The 20,134-nt window shown below is 40.0% G+C and overlaps 1 protein-coding gene across 2 annotated transcripts in view; it reads left to right on the plus strand.

Moving 5' to 3' along the window:
• Positions 1 to 20,134, plus strand: part of LOC147688904 (ATP-dependent translocase ABCB1-like) — a 509,764-nt gene that overhangs the window by 126,421 nt on the left and 363,209 nt on the right. The window lies entirely within an intron of this gene.

Consider the following 20,134-nt stretch of genomic DNA (forward strand, 5'->3'; position numbering starts at 1 on the left):
CAGCAGAGTGAGAGTGACAGCATGAGTGACAGCAGAGTGAGAGTGACGGCATAAGTGACAGCATAGTGAGAGTGACAGCATGAGTGACAGCAGTGTGAGAGTGACAGCAGAGAGTGACATCAGAGTGAGAGTGACAGCAAAGTGAGAGTGAGAGACAGCAGAGTGAGAGTGACAGCATGAGTGACAGCAGAGTGAGAGTGACAGCAGAGTGAGAGTGACAGCAGCGTGAGAGTGACAGCATGAGTGACAGCAGAGTGAGAGTGACAGCAGAGTGACAGCGACAGCAGAGTGAGAGTGACAGCATGAGTGACAGTAGAGTGAGAGTGACAGCATGAGTGAAAGCAGAGTGAGAGTGACAGCAGAGTGAGAGTGACAGTATGAGAGACAGCAAAGTGAGAGTGACAGCATGAGTGACACCTCGGCAGTCCTATACTTAAAGACTTTGTTGTAGAAATGGCAAAAGACCATGTCCTTTTCTATCTCGGCGTGGATAGCACTGTGCTAATCCTATGCTTAAAAACTTTGATAGAAAAACAGACATTTGAGGTGAGCAGATCTAGAGTGTCGCTTATGTTGAGAGTGCTCTAACAGGAGCTGCTTTCCACCTAAACTGTAGAACTACCCAGAGTTCTCTCCTTCTTTTTGCATAATTTATGCATCACTCTATGCCTGAAAGGGTTTTGTTTTGACTTATACTGGGTGCTCCCTTGTGTCTGGATAAAGCTACACCTCTCTGAAGAGCTCTAATTAGAGCAAAACACTGTGTCAGGGGTTGCTTTTACTCATTTCAGGTTGGCTTGAGTTGGTATTTTACCAATTCAAAGCTGTAATACTGTGCCTGGAGTCATAAATGGCTTTTGTCATTTTACAGCTCAGCAAGGACAGCACTGTGCTAGTCCTATGCTTGAAGACCTTGCTGTAGAAATGGCAAAATGCTTTGTCCTTTTCTATCTCGGCGTGGATGGCACTGTGCTAATCCTATGCTTAAAAACTTTGATAGAAAAACAGACATTTGAGGTGAGCAGATCTAGAGTGTCGCTGGTGTTGAGAGTGCTCTAACAGGAGCTGCTTTTCACCTAAACTGGAGAACTATTTGTATATATATATATATATATATATATATTCACTGAAAAAACCATAGGTTTCACACCAGTTATAGTTAGGAATTAGCATTTAAAAAACCTATTAAATTCACTGAAAAAACCATAGGTTTCACACCAGTTATAGTTAGCTGGAAATTTTACTGACATAAAACCATTGAAATTCCCACGGTATAGTTAGTTGGACTCACTATAACTTGCGTGCCTGCAATGCACTGCTGATGACGTCACATATTACATCACTCATGACACGGTCAGTGACATCAATCATGACATCACTGGTGACACCATACAGTGAATGTGTGTCTTTCTGAAAAACATATATGTTTTATATATGTATTTGTAAAGGTCGATGGAAGAATAAATGGTTAAATAAGTGTGTAAATGGATGTTTGTTAATATAAGAATTGATTGGTTAACTGCCTTATTAAGTGTATCTTAGTGAATACATATATTAGCAAGTAAATTTTAAATATTGAAATGTATGTATCAGTGTTTCACTTTGTGTATAAGTGGCTGTATGGGTTGGTGACTGACTCACTGTTTGTATGTGTTTTGAAGACAGCATATGTACAAAACTGTATGGATGGATGAGTGTGTATATGTGTATGTTAGTGAGTAAACGACTGTCTTACTATTGTCTTTTTCAGTAACAACATATGTTTTAATCTAGTATATGTGAGTATTGATTTATATAAGTGAGTATATGTGAGAGTGAGAGATTGTAAGAGCTCCTGTTTAAATAAGTATGTGTTTCTATAAGTGATTGTTTAAGAGAGTAAGTATGTGTAAGTTTTCTTAGAAGTAAAGTGGTAGTGTGTGTATTGCTGTATATGCAAATAAATGGATGTTCAATAGTTTTTTTGCATGTGTGAATATGTGTGTGAGTAACTTTTGGATGACTGTCGAAGTGTAACAGGATGTATAGGTGTATCACTACATATAATGAGTGAGTATATGTATGAGTGACTATATAGAACTGTTGGTGAATGAGTGGATGTGTATATAGATGGTGGAAATACTGAATTGTGTGTTGTAACTGGTATGGATATCTCCATTTTTTTGAAAATGTTAAATACTATTTTTGAATATGTGTTTCAAGGCTTACATTACACTGAAAGGAGGTCTCTCACTCTGTCACAAGGATGGTGTCATCAGTGATGTCATGAGTGATGTCACTGACCATGTCATGAGTGATGTAATATGTGACGTCATCAGCAGTGCATTGCAGGCGCGCAAGTTATAGTGAGTCCAACTAACTATAACGTGGGAATTTCAATGGTTTTATGTCAGTAAAAGTTCCAGCTAACTATAACTGGTGTGAAACCTATGGTGTTTTCAGTGAATTTAATAGTTTTTTTAAATGCTAATTCCAAACTATAACTGGTGTGAAACCTATGGTTTTTTCAGTGAATTTCATAGGTTTTTAAAATGCTAATTCCTTTCTATATCGAGTTTCTAACCTATGTTTTTTTTTACAATTTGCTGTTTTGTGAAAGTATTAAATTTTAAGTTTTTTTTTAATCATTTTTTCCTGGGGCGCTCTGGGTGCGCGCTCCGGTAAGCTCTCCGGAAAGCGCACCCAGAGCGCTACTTTCGTTCGTGAAAAAAATGTGAATGAAAAGTTAATAATAACGCAAAACATTTCGTAACATACAAATAAAAGCAGTTTTTTTTTATAAGGAAATGAAAATGATTTAGCATTTCCGTAAAACTATGAAGACGTCACTTCGGCGCGCATTGTAAGCGCCCCCGGAAGCGCCTACGTTCGCGCCGCGTATGCGCCCCGGAAGCGCCTACGTTCGCGCCCGTATGCGCCCCGGAAGCGCTTACGTTCGCGCCGCGTATGCGCACCCGGAAGCGCTCCGGTGCGCGCAGCGTCAGCGCGTCAAGTCATGTGACCTTAAAATAACACTTTTCATTGGTTGCTTAAATTTTTTTTTACAAAGAATGAAATCCCCACCCTTTTCCTTCACTTCTTCTTTCATTTTTGTGACTGAAAGACCTGTTTTTTGCTCCTGGATCTTTCTTGGTTTACCATGGCTGCCAGAGAATGCAGCAGTGATAAAGAACCTGAATTCATCAATGAAAAGCCTCCTCAACCAAAGGTGAAGGAGCATTTTATTTGGAAATTTTTTAAAATACCACCTAACCAAAAAAAGGTGAATGCTCCAAAAGTGGAGTGCAGGATCTGCAAACAAGTCCTGTCACGGGGTGACCCAAAATAAAAATACTCATTTGGGAACTTTACGATGATCCGGCATGTGGAGAGGAAGCACCCCCAGAATTTTGCCCGGGAAAGTGTCAGGGCTCTGGCACAAGAGTTTCCCAGTGATGGGGCCTCTACATCCACCGGAGGAGCAACTACTTCTGGGAGGGGGCAATCGCAGGAGCTCGTGCCAAATATTCAACCTGCTTTTAACCATGGTGTCCTGAGATGTAGATACTGCAATCAACTCCTTACCTATCGGGAGCAAAGTGTCCAGCTCATGGTTTGAGCATTGGAGAACCATCACTGCCCTTCCCACCCCTAATCTTTTTTGTTTTTTTTGCTCCTGTTGAGCAGTTTCCATTCCCTATTTTTGTTCCTGTTTTGAAAAAAGAAGAAAACAAAAAGTTCTTTTTAGAACTACCTCCAATTCTCATCAAAGAGCTATATTCTTTAAAAAATGAAAAAGAGTAAGTGAAATGGAGTGCATTGATAATGGAAAGGAGAATGAGTAAGAAAGAACAGAAAGGAATGAGAGGAGAAAGGAAGTGAAGTAGGGGGACTGAAAGAAGGTGAGTGTTGGGAAGGAAAGCAAGGAGAAGAAGAATATGGGGAATGTTGATATTCAAAGAAAATGTTGAAAAGGAACGGGGGTGTGGAAGGGTAAGAAAAGATGCATTGCTGGAGTTGAAGGCTGAAGGCCTCATTTATGAAGCCATGCGTCACTTTAACGCCACCAGAGCGTCACTTTTTGTGACGCATCAGTCCAGTAAAAAATGCACCTTATTTATTCATATTTACAAAGTGGCGCATCTAGGTAGATGCGTCACTTTGTAAGCCCCTGCGCCACATTATTCCTACGTCAGGTGTAATGTATGCAAAAGGGACGTATTGACGCAGGAAAGGGTCGTAGAGGTGATGTAGTGAAATCTATGAGATATCACTGTGTCACTTTTATGAGGCTGTTGCGTCCAAATCTTACGCCTGTTTCACAGCAGGCGTGCAGGCCCTTTCACATGGGGCTTGGCCCCATGTGAAAGGATACATTGCTGTAGTTGCTTCATTTTTGAGACACACTCCAGCAATGCATCACTTTTGCGCTAACAGATACGTCTAAAATACTGACGTATCTGTAAGAACTTCCAACATAATACGTCATAAAATTAATATGACGCATGAGTAGAAGACTGATGGACTCATTTATGAGGCCATGCATCACTTTAACACCACCAGAGCGTCACTTTTTATGACGCACCGTTGCTGTAAAAAATGCACCTTATTCAGTCATATTTACAAAGTGACGCATCTAGGTAGTTGCGTCACTTTGTAAGCCCCTGCGCCACATTATTCCTACGTCAGGTGTAATGTATGCAAAAGGGACGTATTGACGCAAGAAAGGGTCGTAGAAGTGACGCAGTGAAATCTATGACATATCACCGCATCACTTTTATGACGCTGTTGCTTCCAAATATTACGCCTGTTTCACAGCAGGCGTGCAGGCCCTTTCACAAGGGGCTTGGCCCCATGTGAAAGGATGCATTGCTGGAGTAGCTTCTTTTTTGTGACACACTCCAGCAATGCTTCACTATTGCGCTTACAGATACGTCTGAAATACTAACGTATCTAAAAGAACTTCCAACATAATACGTCATAAATTTAATATGACGCATGAGTAGAAGACTGAAGGACTCATTTATGAGGCCATGCATCACTTTAACCGAGACACAAGATAGCGGCCGCTCTGAACTGTTTCGAATGTTTACAGACACCCGTGAGCCAATCAGCTTTCCGTGCGCAAGTCGCGTAGCACGCCCGGTGCGCTCCCCGGTGCGCGTACCGGGGCGCGCCTATATATATATTTTTTTTTAACCTAAATTACTCAAAATCCACTGGAGCACATATCTTGAGACATAGCAAAGGTACATCGGGCTACCAGTCCCTACAATTTTGCCAAGTTTGGTGGAAATCCATTCAGCCGTTCGGGCTAAAAGTGAGGTCGACCGCCCAATGGAAATTAACATGGGGAAAAGGCGATTTGGGACCCCCCTTTTACCTCGCCCCCGCTTGACCAATCCCCCCCAAACTTTCAGGGAAGGACCGGAGCTCGAAGAGGCCATTTTGAGGAACTTTTCAGGCAGATTCGTCAACCGGCGCCAAAGTTATTCCAAATAGAATTTTGAGATTTAACATTGAAAAAAATCCTAACTATACCTACTGGCGACCGCCAGTAGGTAATATATATATATATATATATATATATATATATATATATATATATATATATATATATATATATATATATATATTAATACCACACCAAACTTCACCATCCAAGAAGGCGCTGACTCCGTGTATCTTAGTTCAAGAGTTTTATTACATATCAACTTCTGCTCAGACGCGTTTCGGCGGCAACCTCCGCCTTGCTCACTAACATCTGACTAACAAAATGACGCTTTTATACATGTTTAAACTCTCACATGTGTCATAATAGTCATTCTTAATTGGCAATTATTGGTTCCCATGGCAATCATATGTTACACCCCATCAATTGTACGTGTTCACTCAATTCTATGGTATTTTAAAGTACATTTCTTTGTTTCATTATTTTATTTACATAGGCACGTATTTGATATATAAACAAATTCCTGAATGGTACATTTTTAACATTCTGTCTATTGTATATCCCGTTATTGGTACTTAGTAATATTGGCGGGAGAAAACCTCCGTTTTCGGTGCTTGTTTACATGTTAGCGGTGTCATGATTACACTTGCCTATCAGTTGAGGAGGTGTGTTCCCCTAAGGCCCCTGATTGGTCACCTGGATCATGTCAGTTATCAAATGGGTTCCGCCGTTTCAGACATCGGTTTGTTAGTCGGGTTGGCAGGGGCAGAACAAGTTCGCAGGTAACAGACGGCGTTCGTGAATCTAGTGAGTAATGACCTGTTCGTTCCGTGTCAGTCTGTCCGGGGTTTTTTGGCTGTACTGCGAGGAACTTCCCATTGCGCTATTGAGCCTTTGTTCTATGTGTATGTGACAGCTGTTTCTTACGATTCGAGATCACAGCGTCCCAAGTGTTTTTTCCTTTCTAAACCAGCATTAAGTTTTCCCGCTTTAAGGAGAATTTGTCGTTTTGCTAAAAGTGAGGTCGACCGCCCAATGGAAATTAACATGGGGAAAAGGCGATTTGGGACCCCCCTTTTACCTCGCCCCCGCTTGACCAATCCCCCCCAAACTTTCAGGGAAGGACCGGAGCTCGAAGAGGCCATTTTGAGGAACTTTTCAGGCAGATTCGTCAACCGGCGCCAAAGTTATTCCAAATAGAATTTTGAGATTTAACATTGAAAAAAATCCTAACTATACCTACTGGCGACCGCCAGTAGGTAATATATATATATATATATATATATATATATATATATATATATATATATATATATATATATATATATATATATATATATATATATATATATATATATATATATATATATATATAACCTACTGGCGGTCTATTGTGAATAACTTTGGCGTCTGTTGACGAATCTGCCTGAAAATTTCCTCAAATTTGCCTCGGGGAACTCCGGTCCTTCCCTGAAAGTTTGGGGGGGATTCGTCAAGCGGGGGCCGAGATAAAAGGGGGGTCCCAGAACGTGTTTTCCCCATGTTCATTTCCATAGGGCGGTCAAATTCACTTTTAGCCCGAACGGCTGAATGGATTTGTACCAAACTTGGCAAAATTGTAGGGACTGGTAGCCCGATGTGCCTTTGCTATGTCTCAAGATATGTGCTCCAGTGGTTTTTACGAAAAATAACTTTGAAAAAATATATATTGGGCTACATTGGGCTATATATATGTTAGAGCCCAAATGTAGCGCACTGTAGCCCAATGTAGCCCAATGTAGTTCAAAGATGGCCACCAAAGACAAAAAAAACAAATGTAGCCCAAATATCAGCCAGATGTAGCCCAACTATAGCCCAATGACAGAATGTCCCAGAGTGTTCTAAAGAACCACTAGAGCGCTAACAGTCTTACTTATGACAAAAGTATAGCACACCTGAAGTCATCTTGATTGGAATAAAGTGTTAACACTTAAAACATTTAATTTGCAAAGGAACAAAATGAGTGGGTTCATTTTGCCATAGAAATTATGATTAGTGCTGAAGAAAGAAAAATTAGGGCACATTTTGAGTGACTTCTCAAATCCTCTTATATTTCATTAAAACAATTCTGAAATGCAGTCTCCCAAGATGGCCACCAGAGATAAAAGAGCCCAAATGTAGCCCAAATATCAGCCAGATGTAGCCCAACTATAGCCCAATGACAGAATGTGCCAGAGTGTTCTAAAGAACAACTAGAACGCTAACAGTCTTACTTATGACAAAAGTATGGCACACCTGAAGTCATCTTGATTGGAATAAAGTGGTAACACTTAATACATTTAATGTGAAAAGGAACAAAATGAGGAGTTTCATTTTGCCATAGAAATGTTATATATATATATATATATATATATATATATATATATATATATATATATATATTATATATATATAAAATTCAAACACAGGAAGCCCCATTGAAGCACAGCCACACGAAGTTCAATTCAGCACGTTTATTTTGGATCCATTTCACAGCTCGCTCCTTGGATGCTTTCAGAGCAATCTTCAAACATGTAAAGCCTGACGCGTTTCAGGAATCAGTCCTTTCTTCAGAGGCATTGTTCGTGAAGGGCTGGAGGAGCAGATTTCAGGCAGCGTCTGCTCTTATAATCAATGTCACCTGCCACAGTGGGCGTGGCTACACCGCAAAGCATTCTGTGCTTTGTAGTACGCTGACCTTCTTCCCCCAGTGGGGCCACTCACCAGTCCTTGCAAATGGAATCAAGTGTTCACCAAGTGGAGTGGAGAGTGCGCTGGAAGCCCTCCAATTGAGTTTTTGCAGCCGTGAAATCGTGCGCAAGGCAGCACCACCTGTATTGGAGCTGTTCTTGTCTTCGTTCCGTTGTTTGCAAGCCCCAGCTCAGAGCCTGCACGCACCCTAACAAGGTGGGCCTCGCTTCTCGGCTGGGCAACAGCCGATATACATCAAATTCAAACACAGGAAGCCCCATTGAAGCACAGCCACACGAAGTTCAATTCAGCACGTTTATTTTGGATCCATTTCACAGCTCGCTCCTTGGATGCTTTCAGAGCAATCTTCAAACATGTAAAGCCTGACGCGTTTCAGGAATCAGTCCTTTCTTCAGAGGCATTGTTCGTGAAGGGCTGGAGGAGCAGATTTCAGGCAGCGTCTGCTCTTATAATCAATGTCACCTGCCACAGTGGGCATGGCTACACCGCAAATCATTCTGTGCTTTGTAGTACGCTGACCTTCTTCCCCCAGTGGGACCACTCACCAGTCCTTGCAAATGGAATCAAGTGTTCACCAAGTGGAGTGGAGAGTGCGCTGGAAGCCCTCCAATTGCGTTTTTGCAGCCGTGAAATCGTGCGCAAGGCAGCCCCACCTGTATTGGAGCTGCTCTTGTCTTCGTTCCGTTGTTTGCAAGCCCCAGCTCAGAGCCTGCACTTGGATCACTCCACTTGGATAACAAACATTGGTTCAAAGTGTAAGGTTGAAGAGCAGCCCCACTGTGGTAAGAGGGTCAACGGACTACAAAGCACAGGATGCAGTGCGAAAAAGCCACGCCCACTGTGGCAGGTGAGAGTGATATCAGATGTGACCCAAAACTGCCTTTCAAACCTTCATGAACATTTGCCTCTGATGAAAGGATTAACTCCTGAAACGCGTCAGGCTTTCATGTCAGAAGACGGCTCTGCTAGCTGCCTGAAGCAGCTGTGAAATGGATGCAAATAAATGTGCTTATTCAAACTTCGAGTGGTTTTGCTTCACTTGGGCTACCTGCAATTGAATTATATATATATATATATATATATATATATATATATATATATTCACTGAAAAAACCATAGGTTTCACGCCAGTTATAGTTAGGAATTAGCATTTAAAAAACCTACTAAATTCACTGAAAAAACCATAGGTTTCACACCAGTTATAGTTAGGTGGAAATTTTACTCGCATAAAACCATTGAAATTCCCACGTTATAGTTAGTTGGACTCACTATAACTTGCTCGTGCAATGCACTGCTGATGACGTCACATATTACATCACTCATGACATGGTCAGTGACATCACTCATGACATCACTGATGACATCTCAAATGACATCACTGATGACATCATCCAGTGAATGTGTATCTTTCGGAAAATTAATATTTTTTATATATGTATATCTAAAGGTTGATGGAAGAATAAATGGGTAAATAAATGTCTAAATGGATGTTTTTTTTGTGTAAAATTGATTGGTTAACTGACTTATTAAATGTATCTTAGTGAATACATATATTAGCGAGTAATGTTTAAATATTTAAATATCTGTATCTGTGTCTCACTTTGTGTATAAGTGGCTGCATGTGTTGGTGAGTAGCTACATGAGTGTGTATATGGGTTATTAGTTGTTTTTTTGAGTATCAGTATCAGTGTCTGTATGGTTCGGTGGGGGATATTACTTAGAGCACAGATGCATGAATGAGTGACTCACTATTTGTATGTATTTTAAAGACAACATGTGTGCAAGACTGTATGGGTGGATGATTGTGTGTATGGGTGGGTTAGTGAGTATGTGTTTTTATAATTGATTGTTTAAGAGAGTAAATATGTTTCCGTTTCTGTAGAAGTATGTGTAGTGGTGTGTATATAGCAGTATAATCAAGTAAATGGTTTTTTGATAGTTTATTTGCATGTGTGAATTTGTGTGTGAGTAACTATATGGATGAGCATTAGTGTGTAACAGGATGTATAGGTGTATGAGTACATATGATGAGTAAGTACATGCATGAGTGACTATATAGAACTGTTGGTGAATGAGTGTATGTGTATGTAGATGTTGGAATTACCTAATAAGTTGTTGTAATTGGTATTGGTTTCTCCTTTTTTAAGAAAATGTTAGTTTCTATTTTTGAATGTGTGTGTCAAAGGTTATTTTATGCTGATAGGAGGTCTGCCACTTTGTCACAAGGATGTTGTCATCAGTGATGTCATTTGAGATGTCATCAGTGATGTCATGAGTGATGTCACTGACCATGTCATGAGTGATGTAATATGTGACGTCATCAGCAGTGCATTGCACGTGCAAGTTATAGTGAGTCCAACTAACTATGACGTGGGAATTTCAATGGTTTTATGCGAGTAAAATTTCCACCTAACTATAGCTGGTGTGAACCTATGGTTTTTTCAGTGAATATATATACATATATATATATATATATATATATATATATATGTATATATATATATATATATATATATATATACAAATTTTCGGGGGCTGCTCAGAAACAAAATGTGCCATTTTCCTGAAAATTTCAGCCGATTCCGTCCACAAACGCCAAAGTTATTAGACATAGAATTTTCAAAAGTTCCATAGACAAAAAATCCTAACTATATATACCTACTGGCGTAAGCCAGTAGGTAATATATATATATATATATATATATATATATATATATATATATATATATATATATTTATATATATATATATATATATATATATATATATATATATATATATAATATATATATATATATATATATATATTTTACCTACTGGAGGTTGCCAGTGGGTAGATATAGTTAGGAACTATTATCCATAGAAAATCTGCAACTTTCTATTTGGAATAACTTTGGCACCGATTGACGAATCTTCAGGAGATTTTCAAAACTTTTGGCCAGCTCCTATCCTGAAAGTTTCACGGTGATTCGTCAAGCGAGGGAAGAGAAAAAAGGGGGTCCCAAAACGCGTTTTCCCCATGCAATTTCCTATAGCACCTTTAGCCGCAGCTAGAGCCCGAACTGCTGAACGGAATTACACCAAATTTGGCAAAGAGGTAGTCTTTAGTTCAGACTCGTGCCTTTGCTTAAATGGTGTAAATCCATTCAGTAGTTCCTGAGAAAATGACATTTAAACGTATATATATATATATATATCTATGGCCTCATAGGGTCCGAGTACCCTAAGCGCAGCCTAAGCGTACACAAGCTGTATTTTAATTGGCTGTCAACACTCAAAATCTGGAAGTGTTGGCAGCCATCTAGTGCCTCGGTAGAACCGAGGCACAAGAAACCCCCAAAAAGTTGCAAAATGAGACCCCCTGACCCCCACCCCGGGGCTCTCACTTAATATATGAGGGGGCTCACGGGCCCCCCCGCAGCCCCCGGGACCACCACCCCCGGGGCTTGTTTAAAATGGGTGGGAGGCTCTCAGGAACCCCCAGCCCCGGGGAATATTTTTACGTTTCAAAAATCGACACTTAGAAACTTTTCTGCTGAAAACCACACAATGGATTCCTACGGAAGTAAATACAAGTTACTAGTAAGTATGTTTTGAATTACTTTTCAGGGTCAGTGCAGGCCTAAAAGATGCAGCACTGGGTTCTCTCCTGATAACAGGTAAGTAAGTGGGAATTCTTAGTTCAGCTGATATTTGTACAATGGTGAAGGAAGGGGGCGGGGCCTGAGGTGACATGTGTGCAAACACGACCTGTGGCGCGTTTTAAGTTGAGGAATTAATTCCTCTTCAATCCTTTGGTCCCCTGGGGATCAACTAGCCCACCAGGTACCCCCCGTATGAGCCAGCTCGGTGGCACTCACTGGAGGTACCTGGTGGTCTACATGGCCCTTAGGGGACCTCTGGATTGAATAGGAATTAATTCCCCAACTTAAAACACGCCACAGGGCGTGTTTGCACACATATCACCTCAGGCCCGCCCCCTACCTTCACCACTGTGTAAACGCGCCCCGTGGCGTGTTTTAAGTCTGGGGAATAAGCCCCCTTGAATCCTGAGGCCCCCGCAGACACATTTGTTTTTTGGTGGAACGTTTGAGATGCATGTCAATCACACATGGAAGGCTAATGTACAGACTATGAATATTGATCAATATGATCGTTGCATGTTGTGTGTAGTATAAGATATGTGTATACACTAAAACACTTTTCAAAACAGCTTTCTAGGCAGAAGAGGTGTCTCGCATCAAACCATGTAGAGAGAATGACTAAAATGAGTGGGGTCGTCCAATTGTTACAATGGAAAATGTTATGAAGCAATCAAATGCTTTTTTTTAAGGTCACATGGCAATCGCACAACGAGCGCGCAAGGAGGCCGCACCCGCACCCGACGCTATTTTGACAAAATATATTTATCATAATATAAGTTTATTACAGTTAGAAATATATAAATGTTTAAAATATTTTAGATTATCGCTTGCTCTCATATACTGTTTAAAGTTATTTAGATATACTTTTGAGACAAAAAAAAATGAGGGAATGGCGTACCCAGCACAACACTATACGTCTGTGACATAACAAAGGGCCTGGCAGCGTGTACTCGTTGCATACGCAACGCGCGTGACACCATACGTACATGACGTAACGCGTGGCTTGATACTGCGTACCCGTCGAATACCAAATTAGCACCTCGGGTGACTTCATGTGTATTTGATGTTACACGGAACGCAGTGCCACAAACTCGTTGAATACGAAATGCGCATGATTTACGAGTTTAGCAATATGACGGATAGGATTCATGTGTTGATGGAGCTTGGTACTCTACCGGTATGGGAGTGCAGTTTTCTAAAATGACAATCAGTGACATCAGTGATGTCATTTGAGATGTAATCAGTGATGTCACAGACCATGTCATGAGTAATGTAATATGTGACATCATCAGCAATGCATTGCGGGCGCTCAAGTTATAGTTAGCTCAACTAACTATAACAGGCAAATTTCTTTGGTTTTATATGAGTCAAAAGTTCAACTTACTAGAATGTCTCTGAAACCTTTGTTTTTTTTAGTGAATTTCTAAGGTTTTTTATATGCTAATTCCTAACTATAACGTGCCTGAAACCTATGTTTTCTCAGTGAATATATACATATATATATATATATATATATATATATATATATATATATATATATATATATATATATATATATATATATATATATATATATATTCAAGAAAACTCGTCCCAAATCCACAAGACTGCCAAATCCTGCACAGCTCTGGAAAAACGAAGAGAGGAACCCAGGAATGGTGCCAAACATGTGTGTTTATTTCAGCTCAATCTCGCTCAGCATGCCCGCCATTACGCGTTTCGACAGTATCCACTGTCTTGATCACATGATGTGATCGCAAAGTTACATGGGATTTTATCCATCTAATCATTGACACAAAAGGTGGACTAAATTATAACTACCACATTATAGACATAGCATTCCTTCAAAAGGGTACATGGAAACAACAGAAGGACTACAGCTATTTTGTATAGTCCAGTTCCATCTTGAATATAACCCATGGTGGGTAAGTAAACCGAAGTATATACATGTGCAAATACGCAAATAAATAGCATGTACAAAAGAACTTCATAAATATATACATATAAATATATAAATATATAATTCATTAAAAACCATTGTTGATCTTTATGATTTACAAGAGGACAGTGTTTCACAAACCCTTTTTGAAAGAACGTTCAAAGAATATATCCCAAGTGGGAATTTCCAGTAAAGTGTCATGTGCTGTATGTAAACAAAGACCACATATGAACACACAAATTTGAAAATATCAAATTCCCATACTGTAACAAGGAGCAGCCATCATCGCAAAAATTGCAAATAAAGAATATATTGAAAGTGATTGAGTGCAAGTATCTCAGTGTTTTAAAAAAAGGGAAGAGCCCCTCCCTATTCAATATTCATCAATCTGACAGATGTTAATATACAGCAGCAACCGAAAATGCAAAACAATTCTATTGACTGTAAATTTCATATTTTATGTATTTAGAATAGTCCACTGTCATAACCAAACAGTATAGTTGATTCCAGCTCTGGTATAGGTACAACATCTTTTATGATTGGAACTATAAACAAGTGTATAGGTCCTCACTGGCGTTAAGACCTCCAGGGGCACGACTGTTAAGTTCCAAAATGTACCTAGTTTCAAGTACCCTGAGCAGCCCATCCCTATTTCCCCCTCTCTTCAGGGGTGGCACACAATCTATAACAAAATAGGTAAGATGTTTGGGATCACTCCCATGTACCGCCTGAAAATGGCGTGCCACAGGGTAGGCTTGTTCATTATTGGTGATTGCCCTCAAGTGCTGCAGTATTCTCCTGTGAACCGGCAGCCGGGTACTCCCTACATACCTAAGTTCACAGGGGCACTGCAGCACATAAACGGCAAACTCCGTTTTGCAAGATAACTGTTTAGTTATCAGAACTGGATCCTCCTTGAAAGGAATGAGGTAGCGTGTTGTGTTGCATCCGTTTTTACAGGCTTTACAGCTGGAACATTTCAAAAAACCTTTCTTCAAATTCATAAAGGTCTTGGATGTCGGGAGTTCCAAATGATTTTTCACTAGCCTGTCTGACATGGAGGTAGATTTCCTGAAGGAAAACTCTGGCCTTCTGCCCACTGAACCCCCAATGACGGGATCCCCCGTTACCAGGTTCCAGTTGCGGCTGAAAATCCGCCTGATTTCCCTGTGTTGCTGGTTGTAGGTAACCACGACTCTAGAGCTATCTTTGGATGCTACATCTGACTCAGTGTCATTCTTAGATTTAGGCACTAGTATCTCTGCCCTAGTCAGATTATTGGCTCGCTCGATTGGCCCTAATGACCGTTCTAGCTGAATATCCACGTGCCAAAAAGCGCAAACGACTTTCATCCATAGCTCTAGTGCACTCCCTCTCATCACTGCAAATTCTTTTGATGCGAAGCATCTCCCCAAAGGGGATGCTTTGTATCAAGTGATGTGGGTGCTGACTTGCCGCGTGCAAAATAGTATTGCCTGCAGTTGGCTTTCTGTATAATCGTGTCGCTAGTTTACCTTCATGTACATAAACCTCTATGTCAAGGAAGCACAATATATATATTGTGATCAAGCTCCCCAGTGGAGTGAAACGCGTTACCTCATAATAAACGTTTTGAACCTGCTACTCACTTGAGTTTGGATTATTGGAGAGTTTTACATTCGACTGTCTGCTGTGGCGCTGCAAGGTCTGCACCCTGCTGCTGCCTGTCACTCACTGACAGGCTGGGACTCATATATATATCTATATATATATATATATATGGCATGTGAACAAGGGCTTTCCCAGCCCGAAACGCGTAGTGCCCTCTGGCTTACCGGCTTCTCTGCAAATAAAGATCCTGTGCAGCGCATTCTGTGGTCCGTCTCCTATGTTCCCTCGCCGGTCTGACGCTGGTTGACCTGGAAGTGGTGTTTGGAGTTTTTGCGAATCTATATATATATATATATATATATATATAATATATATATATATATATATATATATATATGTATATATATATATATATATATATATATATATATATATATGTATATATATAAATATATATTTGTATATATGAACTATTTTTGGGTTTGAAAAATATCTGTTCCAGCAGGAACAGGGTACGGCCATTGGCTCCTGCTTAGGACCCAGTTATGCTAATCTTCATCTTGGCTGGTGGGAGGAGCAGATGCTCAGAGGTGCTGAACTGGATCAATGGACCAATAATGTCCTATTATGTTTTTGGTTCATAGATGATGTTTTTGTACTGTGGCAGGGTGCGGAAACAGAAATATCTGATAACGTCATGGACCTTAACTCAAATAATCTAAACTTGAAATTTGTAGAACACCATACAAAACCCATATAGATTTCCTTGATATAAGAATCAGAGTAGAGGGTGACAGGTTAGAAACCACTGTGTTCTGTAAACCCACAGCTGGGAACACAATCCTGCATGCAAGAAGCTCCCATCCTGCACCACTTATTAGATGCATACTTTTTGGGGAGTTTTATAGAGCACAAAGGGCATGCAGTAGTGAGGTGAAATATGAAAAAACAGAACAGGAAATGACCAGCCGCTTCCTACAAAGAGGGTATTCACTTGAAATTGTAAAGGGAGCCTCTATGAAGGCAAGGAAACTAGACAGGGAAAAAGCACTATTTGAACCATATAGAACAGAGCTATAAAAGACAAAACAAAACTGTAAAGAAACTCAAAGATTTTTCACAACTTTTAATAAGAGACACAAGGATGTGAGAGCCATTTTAAATAAGCATTAGTATCTCATAAAAGGGGTATTAGGCCCAAAAATAGAAAGAATACATCCAGAAATAACATATAAGAAATCAAAATCATTAAAGACGGTATAGTAATAAGTGAGCATAAAGAGCATAAAGAAAAAGAAGGAACTCTTACGTGGCTCCAAAGAAAAATGGCTTTTGAAAAGTGTTTCAAATGCAAGGTGTTTCAGAGTGTAGTAAATTTAACGAGTTTTAGAACACCTTTTATCAAAACCATCAATATCACGGGCTTCTTGATATGCACATCCAGTTTTGTGGTCTACATGCTAAGGTGGCCCTGTGAAAAGGTATATATAGGAAGCACTACCTTACCTGCCTATAAAAGAATATTACAGCACCGCTTACCTGCCTATAAAAGAATATTACAGCACCGGAGAGCAATTGTAAACAAGGATAGAACATACCGGCCTGCCAGGCATTTTGAAAGACTTCATCATAGCGACCCTGTTCTCCTACAGCACAGTTGTATTGTAGAAATCCCGACGAGAAAAAGAGGAGGGAACAGGGAAAAGGAACTCCGAAGGTTAAAAACATATTATTTCCTGGAGATAGACAGTAAAGAACCAAATGATTTAAACATAGATGAAGACTTATTCACATGCCTGGACTAAGAAGAGTTACCGAACCACTACACTATGACAAGTTTCTTTTAAAAATGTCTTTTTATATTTTTGTACACAGGGAATCATAGGACTTTAGGCACCGAAAGGCAAAATATGTTTTTATTCTAGGCGTTTTTAGGAATAATGGGAATAGATCATAATTGTGAATTAAATTAGTTTGAAAATAATCATATGAATCTTATAATATATTGTTTTTAGATTATTTATTGCATTTGCACTTTGTATACAAAGTACTGAAAGGAGTGATAGGGTATATAATACTGAGGCACTAGTATTAGCACCTTATAAAGCACTTGCACTTTATAAAACGGAATAATTTTGCACATGGTATATTGTATATATATGAATTTTAATATGTATACATCTTTTATCATGGAATATTCTGAAAAATATTAGAATTGTTTAAAATACAGAAGAGTATAAGCACTTGCACTGGAATGAAAGAAAGGAATATTCACATATGATGAATTCTAGTATGGGAAAAAATGCTTAGGATAAGTACCATTCGGAGAATTATCTTTGTATGAGGTGACCATAAAACATGAAAAGCGATTTAAATAGCATGCATATGAATATGAACTATTCAGCAGTGAAGTGATGAAGTAGTCTTGCATTGCAAACCACTATGTAAATGCTAAAATAGTCATGAAGTATGTTCAAAAGAGGTTAAAACATTCACTCGCAATAGAATTAGTTAAATCTGTATATAAAAAGTGTGATATTAACGCAAAAAACGCGTAAAAAGGTCGCCCCTACAATGTAAGGAACAAACTGGATCTAAAAGTGCTGGTTTTGTGTGTCCTAGGTTGCTGTTCATGACATATTGTTGATTTTTATTTAAAGATGCTTGGAAAAAGGTGCCATACATCGTGAACAAGACAGCAGGCAGCTGTCGAAACGCGTAGATGTTGCCGTTACTTTACAAATAAAGAAGCAAGATAAAATTATTTCACAGAGTGCTGGATCTTTTCTGTGCGAGCGGAGAACCATTTGTTCCATATATATATATTACCTACTGGCGGTCGCCAGTGGGTATATATAGTTAGGACCTAGTTTCCATAGGAAATCCGCAACATTCTATTGGGAATAACTTTGGTGCCGGTTGATGAATCTTCACGAATTTCACATAAAGAAGATGGCTCGTTACGCTCCGCTCCTTCCCTGAAAGTTTTTGGGGCTGAGAAAAAAGGGGGGTCCCAAAACGTGTTTTCCCCATGGTATTTTCCATAGGACGATTAGACACGGCTACAGCCCGAACGGCTGAACAGAATTACACCAAATTTGGCAAAATGGTAGGGACTGGTACGTAGTACGCCCTTTTGTTTAAATGGTGTAAATCCCTCCAGTAGGTGCTGAGAAATTCGAATTTGAAAAAAATGTATATATCTATAAGCGCACACCGTACGTGCACGGGTCCGCGTACGTGCGCGTACGGTGCGCGGACCTTCGCGTGCGCGAGCTGCATGCTGATTGGCTTTCAATGTCTGTCAACACTCCAAAACAGAAATTGTTGGCAGCCATCTTGTGCCTCGGTAGACTGAGGCACAGGAAAGCGGAAAAACAAACGTGTGGAACTCAAAAAGGGGGCAGGGTAGAAGCACCCTGCCCCCTAGGCCTGCTCAGGGGGTCCCACAAGGACCCCCAAGGCCCCAGAAAATTATCATTATTTTTTTTTAAATCGCGGGGTGCGCGCACCGTACGCGTGCCTAAGCGGAGGTACGCGTACGGTGAAATCCTGGACTCCATTGTAACCAAGTGTTTGTTCTTTACACCTCTGGACTGCTCATCACTAGTTCCTGGCACATATGTTTTGCTATTCTGCTCAAATCGCTCCTATCAGGTGCTAGTGCCTTGTTAAAATCTGTCAGACTTTAGGGTGATATGTATTGTACCCTGTGATCATTCTGGGTGTATCCCTTTCTTTCTCCTTTCCTATTTTCTTTAGCTTTCTATCTTGGGCAAAGAGCAGGGGCTCTTGTGACACTTTCTTGGCTTTATCCTTTGCTTGTTCGAGGGTTGCCTTACTATAGCCCCTTTCAGTGAATTGGTATATAGTTCACTTTGATCTGCATATACATCTAAATACCAAGAGACCTGAAAGTTCGAGTGATTGGCAACACAAAAAGTGATGCATGCGCTATTTTACAATTTATATTTTACAAATGTAATGAGTACATTATACACATGAACAAGAAGTGCTTGCCTTTTCCAGTAATTCTCACCCTTACCACCATTTTATACTGATTGCCAGTAATGCTCTTTCTTTGTCTTTTATGAAGCTTGCCATTTGTCACAGTATGTGATATACAGATTTATAGATGTGTAAGTGTGAATTATGGGGATGTTTTTGACGAGGGGTTCTGAATGACATCAAACGGACAATGAGAGTGACGCTTGATTGTCTATGATGTCACTCAGAACCCCAAGGTGAAATACAGCCTGTAACTCACTTTTTACCTATCTATAATTTCATGTTATGCATTTCCCCAAATCGTCTGCCCATGCCTGCAACTGCTGCATAGTGGCAGGGGGTAATGGGAGAGCCATACACAACATGGCCTCTAAAATGTATACTATCCCAAAGGTCAAAAACAAAAAAACTTACCTGCCATCCTTAAACAACCCCCATAGCTTCCCTGCCTCCCTTTCCCCTCCTGCAGTTGTGCTTTCACTCACAGCAAACAAGCAGTGCTGCGATGGACTGACAGCATCTTAGGGAGACCTGTCAGCCTGGCCTGGAAGGCACTTATGACATCACAACAGTAGGTTACCATTTTTGTCATCAGTGGGTTATGAGATTTAGAAAGTGAAATAAGCTATAGAGGCACTCTATGAGAGCCATACATAGCAGAAGTATAAATCCTGTAGGCGATACACATGTTGCGATATTCCTTGGAACTGAATTTTCCTATTAAATCCCATTCATACAAATTACAATACATTTTGTGCCTAAAGCTCACATACCCTTCTAGTTATACTGCAG

This window comes from Lissotriton vulgaris, chromosome 10, assembly GCF_964263255.1.
Source record: "Lissotriton vulgaris chromosome 10, aLisVul1.2, whole genome shotgun sequence".
Taxonomy (NCBI): domain Eukaryota; kingdom Metazoa; phylum Chordata; class Amphibia; order Caudata; family Salamandridae; genus Lissotriton; species Lissotriton vulgaris.